This window comes from Silurus aristotelis, assembly GCF_946808225.1.
Source record: "Silurus aristotelis genome assembly, chromosome: 19".
In the NCBI taxonomy this organism is placed as follows: Eukaryota; Metazoa; Chordata; class Actinopteri; order Siluriformes; family Siluridae; genus Silurus; species Silurus aristotelis.
Genome location: NC_139592.1, coordinates 18,062,926 through 18,072,776, shown reverse-complemented (window position 1 = coordinate 18,072,776; position 9,851 = coordinate 18,062,926).

The following is a 9,851-nucleotide window of genomic DNA, read 5'->3' as shown; positions in this document are numbered from 1 at the left end:
AATATAAGGCTACACCACTGTAGTCCATATAAATATTAAATATACTATATGCAAGAAATAATTGGACATCTAAATTGAACACTTATATGTGAGCATTCCACAAGCATTCAGCATGAAAATCAGTGTACGTTGAAAGATACGAGTAACTGATCTTGACCTGGCATGATGGCGTAACTGTGCACATGGAGCTCCATAACAACATAGTTTGCCAATGATGTAACAGAAGGACTCAAGTGGTCTGTACTGAGCCCTGACCTCAACCACATTTAAAACCATCTTTCTCTTCATCATTGCCCAACCTAATGCTGTGTGTCGGTGTCTTGCCCCACTAGGGGAAGTAGGCTTGAATAATCCTACACAGTTTGCCTTTCCATATTCCTGCATTATATACATACTGAATCACACTTGTGAATTTTACTATCTTTTCTCTTGTCGTTTTCTAAACTCTTTAGCTTCCGTGGGCTTTTCTTTTAGAGCCTTACCCAAGATACTTACTATCAGAGGTACAAATACTTTGTTACTGTACAGTAGACTTTTCTGGTATCAGTACTTTATTATTTATTTTTCAGACAACTTTTTACTTTCTCTCATTTAATTTTTATACAGATATTTTGTACTTTTGTACTTTAATCAAACCAGGCTTGTTACTTTAGTTTTAATCTATTTGGTGACATTATTTTTTTTTCTTCTTATTGCACTCCGTTTTCAGCCCATCAAACTATTTCTTGTTATTGCGCAGCTTTTTCAATTAACCACTGGTGTATTATTTACTGGCTATCTCACACCACAGATGTAGGCTAGTTTACGAAGCTAACAATGAGCAAGACAGAAGGCAACAAAAAGTAACATGGATGAGACAGATGGAGTCAGTGATGTAAACATGACTGAGAACAGAGACACTTGATCACAATCTTTTCTCTGCTTGTGTTCTATATGGTGGTTGTTCTGTGTGAATACATTTACTAACTAACAAAATTTGAAGATTTTTGTATTATATATGACGTGAGGTCCAGTTACCTGTGTGACACTAAAACAGGTAGTAGTAAAGGCTAAATTTTTACTTAAGTAAATGTCTTACTTGAGTAAAAAAGTGTAGTCAGTTCTTTTATCAGAGTCTTTAGAAACATGAGTATCTGTACTTCTACTTGAGTGAAGGATGTGTGTACTTTTGCCACCACCTAACTAAATAAAAATGTACCATAATTACATAGCAAGCTATAAATGTCTGTCTTATTAAGATGTAAAATAGGTTAGGTAACTAAGAAAAATAGTTGAATGACTTGTGTGAATTGTTTGATACCGTTAAAAAAATCTTTGTATTTACTCTCGCAGATTTGCATTTGCAATTAATTGTTTATTCATTTCTTCTACTTTGCATTTATATTTTTCTCTCCAATTTTCACATCCACTCAACACCTTCCTCTGGTTTATTCGCCTAGTTTATATATTTTTTATTTTACATTTATATAAACAACAATCAGCTAATGTTTGTTTTTAATAAAGTATTACACTGATAGTTCTAAGGCGAGAATTCTTTGTCTTTTTATTTTATTGTCCAAAAGTTTTCCTATGAAAGGCCAAAAATCAAACTTGACTGAGGACAATGGGATGACAATAAATGTTTTTTGTGTACTAAACATTATATCAGAATTAAAGTTGCCATAGTTCCTCTCATTTATGATGTCACAATATTCAAAAATAAATCAAAAGAAAGCATGATTTTGTAGTCCGTAAATATAAATTCTAGTTCAGTGAAACTTCAATATTACAATCAATTCAGTTTTATTTGTACAGTGATTTTAAAAATGGACATTGTCCTAAAGCAGTTATAAATATGTTATAAATCTGATTTCAATTCAATTCATTCTATAATTTAGTTAAATTCCTAATATATTTATTCAGTGACCCCTAACGAGACATGAAGGTGGCCTTATTTTTCTAAAGTGTTTCCAAATATAATTTTCTACCCCCTTTTTTTCTCCTTTTCCTATATATGACAAAAAAAAATATTTATGGTCACCAGGAGCCAGCTTTGGTCCATGAACCCTAGTTTGGATATCTCTGGTTTTGCTCCTGCTTGCTTATTTTACCAGAACAGAAACCAGAATATAAGGAAAATAGCCTAATTAACAGCTTAGCCTACAAAAAAGATTATTATAATTTACATTTACATTTGTGGCATTTAACAGATGCCCTTATCCAGAGAGACGTACAAAAGTGCTTTAAATCTCTAGTAATGAATAAATCTACACTGGTACGCTAGATTACAAACTTAATATAAATATAACCCTAGAATTCAACAAACTTGGAAAGGGCTAATTTAAGTGTTTCAGGAAGAGGTAGGTCTTCAGTCATCGCTTGAAGATAATCAGGGACCTTTGCTGTACGGACATTTAGGGGAAGTTCATTCCACCACCTCGGTGCCAGAACAGAGAAGAGCCTTGAAGTATACTTACCTCTCATTCGGAGAGAAGGTGGTACCAGTCGAGCAGTGCTGGAGGATCTCAGACAGCGTGGTGCAGTGCGAGATGTGATGAGGTCTCTGAGGTAAGATGGCGCTGGTCCATTTTTGGCCTTGTAGGCAAGCATCAGTGTTTTGAATCTGATACGTGCAGCTACTGGAAGCCAGTGAAGGGAGTGCAGCAGTGGGGTGGTGTGGGAGAACTTGGGCAGATTAAACACAATTCGTGCAGCTGCGTTTTTTGGATCATTTGCAGTCTTGAAATGACAAGAGACTGAACAAGCACCTGGGCAGCCTGTGTGGACAGAAATGGTTGAATCCTTCGGATGTTGTAGAGAAGAAATCTACAAGAACGAGGCACATAAGCAACATTTGGGAAGAAGGACAGTTCATTGTCCATAGTTACCCCAAGGTTACGAGCAGTGGCTGAAGAGGAGAGCAGAGAGTCATGAAGTGTTATTTGGAGATCTTGACCTGGAGATGAATCACCTGGGATGACCAGCAGTTCTGTTTTGCTGGGGTTGAGTTTTAGTTGGTGAGCACTCATCCATGAAGATATGTCTGTCAAGCATGCCGAGATCCGAGCGGAAGCTGTGGTATCTGATGGAGGGAAAGAAAAGATTAGTTGAGTGTCATCTGCATAGCAGTGATAAGAAAACCCATGTGAGGATATGACTTCACCAATGGAGTGAGTATAGAGGGAGAAAAGGAGGGGACTAAGTACCGAGGGTTGTGGGACACCAGTGGTGAGTCTGCACGGGGCAGATGTGGATCCCCTCCATGTTACCTGCTATGAGCGACCTTCCAGGTAGGAAGCAAACCATTCCCATGCTGTTCAGTGGATACCAAGCCTCTTGAATTGAATTGAATTGAATTGAATTGAATTGAATTGAGGGTTGACAAAAGTGTCTTGTGGTTGACTGTGTCAAATGCTGATGAAAGGTCCAGGAGGATAAGTACAGATGACAGCTTTGCTGACCGAGCAGCATGCAGTTTCTCAGAAACAGTCAAAAGGGCTGTCTGGAATGTGTGGAATGTGCCACTTTAAACCCAGACTGGTTAGGATCATGGAGGTTGTTCTGTGAGAGATAGACAGACAGTTGGTTAAAAATTGTGCATTCCAGAGATTTAGAAAGAAAGGAGATAAGTGATCCCGGTCTGTAGTTTTTGATGTCTGATGGATCCAGAGCAGGTTTCTTCAAGATGGGAACGACCCTTGCTGCTTAAAGGTAGTTGGTACATAGCCAGATGTTAATGACCTGTTGATGATTATGGAGATGAAGGGCAGGAGATCATGTGTGATGGTCTGAAGCATAGTTGAAGGGATTGGCTCCAGAGCACAGGTGGTGGGATTTCAAGATTAGATGATTTGCCGTATCTCATCTTCTGTTAGGGTTGAGAAGCTTGACAGAGACGTAGTGGATTGTTGGCTGTGTTGTGTAGTCATTGTTGGGGAGGATGTGAAGCTCTGGCAGATTTTCTTAATCTTTTTATCATAGAAGGAGGCAAAGTCATTAGCAGTCAGGGAGGATGGAGCAGGTGCAGCAGGGGGGTTGAGTAGTGAAGAGAAGATTTTGTGGAGCTTACGAGGATCTTGTGCATAGGCCTCAAGCTTTTCCTTGTAGAAGACAGTTTTGGCAGAAGTCACCTCCAAAGAAAATCTGGTCAGGAGTGTGCGGTAAGATGCGAAGTCCACATCAAATTGTGATTTTTTTCCACTTCCTCTCTGCAGATCTGAGTTCTCGTCGATTGCTGCGCAAAACCTCCGACAGCCACAGTGTTGGACAAGAAGTCTTCTTGGGTTTTGTAGTCAAGGGGCAAAGGAGGTCCATGGTTGAGGAAAGAGATGAGAGAATGGAGTCAGTAGCAACGTCCAAGGGTAAAGAGGAAAATAAGTCAGGGTCAGGAAGAGATGAAAGAGTACAGGAAGCTATAGAAGAGGGAGAGATGGAGTGAAGGTTAGGACGGATAAATCAATCAAGGTTTCGATCAAGGTTTATGCGATGCATCTATACAAATAAAAATGCAGTAAGTGATAATGAAAAATAAAGATCACAAATTCTTAATTGATTTTCCCAGGAATACTCTTGTGGATTAAATTCACCATTTCTGCTATTTTACACTCTGACCAGTAGATGGCGAGCGAGCGACTTTATTTTGAGCTGCACACAGACAGGCCTGTGAGAAAGGGAATAGGCGATACCACAATTCTTCAGAGAGGGGTGACCAAATGCACTAAATCACCCAATGCGTACCATTAAAATGATACGCCTGAGGCATTTGTATATTGCTGATGGATTAGAAAGCAATAAGTGCGGTAATACGAGGCGACTTTGTAGTTATTATTATTATTATTATTATTTTTTTTTTTTTATATATGGAGCTATTACTATTTAGGTACGAAATACCATATATAAGTATACCAGACTTGACATATAATTATACATTTGTACGACTAGTATTGAAAATATTTAATATATGATATTAGTAATATGCAATAAGCACGATAACTATGCAAACATTTTATGTGACATTGCATAAGAGTTTTCAATACACATTAATTGTGCTGCAATCTGATTTTTCACGGACCGTACAGAGGCATTCGGAGCACTGCGCGCGCACACCCACCATCTTGCTACATTGTGTGTTCGTGCGCACGTGCGCGTGGCCGTCTGTTTGCCCTCCTATTTTGCTGTGTGCGCGCGCGCGTGCGAGCGTTTTAAATAGGGAAGGATACAATTTAAAATTAAAGCTTTTGCACATTAATGTTATTGAGGAATATTTGATACGAGATAAGCCCCAAACCTGCAAGAATAAATTGGGGGTAGTCATTAGACTCAAATTCAGCACACACACACACACACACACACACACACACACACACACACACACACACACACACACACATATATATATATATATATATATATATATATATATATATATATATATATATATATATATATATATATATATATATATATATAAAATATTCAAAATAATGATGCATATATATATATATATATATATATATATATATATATATATATATATATATATATATATATATTTATGTATCATTATTTTGAATATTGATGTTCTGTACCAACCTGCTGTTGTTATCAATTCTGACACAGGTATCTCTTTTCGAAATCTTTATATAGAAATCAAGGAGATAGATTTCTTCATACTGTCTCACTGCTCCTCTAACAAATGGCAAAGTGGGACAATCACAGTGTTCTTTCTGCACACATGTTTGGAAATGGCAGTTTTGGAACCACCATTAGATCTTTTAGATATCCTGCACACAATCTGTGCAACAGGATGGCCTTGTGGTGTGATCAATCTTTTCAACTGATCAAAAGGAAATCCAGAAATGTTAAGTGAACCACAGTATTTAACATGATCTAAGTGAACAAGACATTGTTGCTTGTTGAAGACAGTGTACATTATAGGACATACTGTATAATCCTTGCTGTTAAGCTTCTCAAAGTACTTCACAAAAGCTTTCTTCATTATCACACTAACCAGGTTTACTCAGATTAGAATGGCTCTCCTTTTTAGTCTGTTTCCTCTCAAGGTTCCTCCTCATGTCACCTCTTTGCTAATTAGGAGTAAACTTACGAGGATACATGTATTAATTACAAATTTCTATTCTCAAACTATATATTTCTGTAAAGCTGCTCTGAGATAATTTTAATTCTTAAAAGCTTTATAAATAAGAATGGTCTCATAACCAAATTTGACCTTGACTACAAATGTATAGAATGTGAATGTAATGTATAGCAACAACAAATGAATTATAAATTTTAATACATGAGACTACAGTATATTGAATATACAGAGTTTACACAGCATCTTTACTTTCAACAAAAAAAGCAGCAAAGAAGACATTCAGGAAGAAGCAGACCATCATAAAGAACAGCATTGGGAAGGACTCAAACAACAGCCTCACAGCTGGGTCTCTGTACATGGCTGATTGGGAGCTAGTTATCTAACTGAGTGTGAAGTGATTTGAGTTGACCCACTCCACCGTGATATCTTTCATCGTTCTTGCAAAAAAACAATAATTTTAAAAACAATGTAAGTTAAATTATAGTGAAAAAAATTTAAGCAAACCATACGCATGTAGTAGAAACAATAGTCAATCTCTAACCCTGAGCTTGCTAGCAGAATGCAAACAATAAGGATTTAATCAAAGAACAGATTTTCACTTCATGCAGTTAAAGGTCAAAGATTTGTGATAAAAAAAAAAGAAAAAAGAAAGAACCAGTTGCATGATGCAAGCACACAATTATGTACATTTCCAAGATATACTATATAGCAGAAGAACCAATGTCTATAAATGACTGGAAACTACAAACCTGGCTGAGGGAAAGGTGCCTTACCCCGACCCTTTCCACCTGGATATCTGTTATAGAGCGTTGCAAATTAAAATACAGTTTAAAAATGTGTAAAATAAAAATTAACATAATGGGAGATTTGTGCTCTGCTGATTCAGAAATCAGGAGAAATAGATTCAGAGTCTAATTTTAGCCCACATTTTTACCTCATACAAAACTAACAATAAATATCTAAACCTAAATAACAAATTAAAAGCACTTTACTATTACAACATAATAGACTATAGCTGTAAAACATGCACATGACATATATACTATAGCTGATTGAGAACTAGTAATCTGGTTAATTGTAAGGCTTTTAGAGGACATTTTAACCCTGAAATCCTCTACAGATCATGCAAAAGAAAAGAGCAATTAAAGTAAAATTACTGTAAAAATTATATTAAAATGGTTATCTAAATATTATCTAAATATAAATTAATTTTAAACACACAAAGCTTGAAAAATAAGGAAAAAAATAATACTAATGAAAGTATTTGATGCTATTTGCTAATAGTATGTTGTATTTAACACCCATATCTAATCATACATAAATTTAGTATAATTTGCACAATGACACATTGACCAGCTATGTACCAAAACCAAATGCCTTACCATATACAGTATGAATGTTAGCAAACTAAAAAAAAAAAAAACAGCAACTAAGGCATGAAATTAATGTAAGACTACACCAGCTTAGAAAGCAAACTGTAAGTTTTCAGTTTCTAATATCACAAAGAACTGAGACAGGTTAAAAAAAAGAAAAAAAAAAACAGATTGATGCAAACAGAGGTCAGTTATTCCCAAACAATTTATGCTGATGAATGTTGAAAGTAACATACAGTATGTCTCTATTTTGGGAAATAGTAATAAGAAAAAAAGGGAATAAGTCAACCTCTGTTAATCTGCTATCTTTTATAAATCATGGCAAAACAGAGCTCTGAAACCTAAATTTAGGATAAAAGAAAAACAAAATATTCATACCACTCTCTTTTTTCCATCTTGAGAAATTTCCCCACTGTTGGACGAATAAAGGTATATCTTTATTTAGGTATATCCTTTTTATTGTTTAGCTTACTTTGTTTTATTTTTTATTTATTTTTTGTTAATTTTTATTATCCCTTAACATAGTCTAATTTGTCACTGTTAAATATGGGATAATGCTTGTGTTGAAGCCATGCTTTCTCACTAATTAGAGATCCCTTACATTTCCTGTTGCAGGAAAGCTTTTAGGGTGGAGGGTGCTGGGTCAAGCTCCTAACCCTGAGCCAGATTACTACTGTAGTTTTCAGTCAACTATGCATGTAACCATTAGCCCCTGATTACACTGTGTAACAGATCTCTTTTCGTTTTTTTTCTTTTTCTTTTTTCAGTTTTCTTTTTTGAGCAGTTTCTGTTGTGCAAAAAAGTTTTACTTTATTCAGTTTGATTTGTTGTTAGCTGTTTGTTCTATTATTAATCATTGCGTTTAATATATTCCTTAGCAGTTGCATAGTGCTAGGAATTTGTTATTGTCAGTTCAGGTGTTGGATTTGATTTGGGCTTTGTCTGTGTGACAGTTTCACCAAATCTAATTAGCTGAAAGGCAAGATGAAAAGTGCCATGCAAAAAAACCTAAACAAAAAACTTAATTTGATTTGCAAACTGCACTGATGGGAATTTTGGATAACTCATCAGAGTGCACACAAATGCCTAATTTGCAGTATCTGCAATATGTCTTTGTTTGTCTCTGCAATTAAGCACTCCACAATTTCCTGGGATACTCTTCTGATTTTTGCAATAATTTACATCAGAAATTGATTGCAGATTTCCATAGCTTCATATCTTGCTCCCTACAGTTATTGTGGTGACTGTGTTTATACTCTTAGATAACATGTATACCAGATGAAAGGCTGGTTATACCAACATGCAGTCCAAACTATAATGAGAACTCACTTGAGATTCACACAAAATTTTTGAAGATTCTTATCCTCTTCCAAAGTCTTTGTTTAAAAGCACAAACACATTATTTACACAAGAGAACCTATTATTTCCTCTCCCCCTAAAGCAAACAAAGTTAAGTGCAACCTTACCCTAAGTCAGATCAATAGATCACATTATTTGCTTCTTTCATGTAAAGTTCCTAAGCTTTTCTTGTGGTTGTTCTGCTGTTAAAGGAATTTCTGATCAATATGATATTACAATACTTTACTGTTAAAATAGCTTTAATCATATGCACAAAACCATACTCATTCTTTACATCAAGTAGCATAATATCTAAACCACCAGGTGGGAACTAGTAATCTGAATCAGGGTTAGGCTGTGCTAAACTTTGTGCTTTGTTTAATTTAGAGGAGGGCACAATAGGTTCAACCTCAACCTTAGTCTCTGCCAGAGCACAAAGTTAAGTGCAACCTTACCCTAAAACAGATTACTAGTTCATGATTCATGGTCAAGTGGCTTGATCTAGACAATCCGATCTGTTATATTTTACAGCATTCAAAAGAAAAGGAACATTGCATTGTAGTTTAGCAGGTATATCTATATCATATATTTAACCCTAGCAAATCTGAAAGAAATCTTAAATATTGCAAATACTATAGCAAAAATATCTATTATAATTGCTAATGTAATAGAGGAGGACAATGTTTAATGCATTCGGCTACAAAAACACTAAAACTTAGACAATAATAGGTTTCTGCATCTAGTACCAGAATCTATGAGCAAAGAATAAAGAATTTAATTAAAAAAGCCAGTGAGGTTAAACAGGGAAATCAGTAATACAGAAAGAGTCAGAGCAACATTTCCAACATACATTACATTATTAAACAATAATGGCAATGCATATGTGCATAGTTGTTGGGAAATAGTAATCTAGCTAAGGGAAAAGTCGTATGAGACAGCCCCCTCTACACTTTTATAGTTCATGAAAAAGAAAGGAGCAATGTAACTTAAGTTAAAACAAAAAAGGTTGAAAACAAAAAAGGCCAAAGAAGACAATGTTGTTGTTGTTTTTTTAACTATAATTT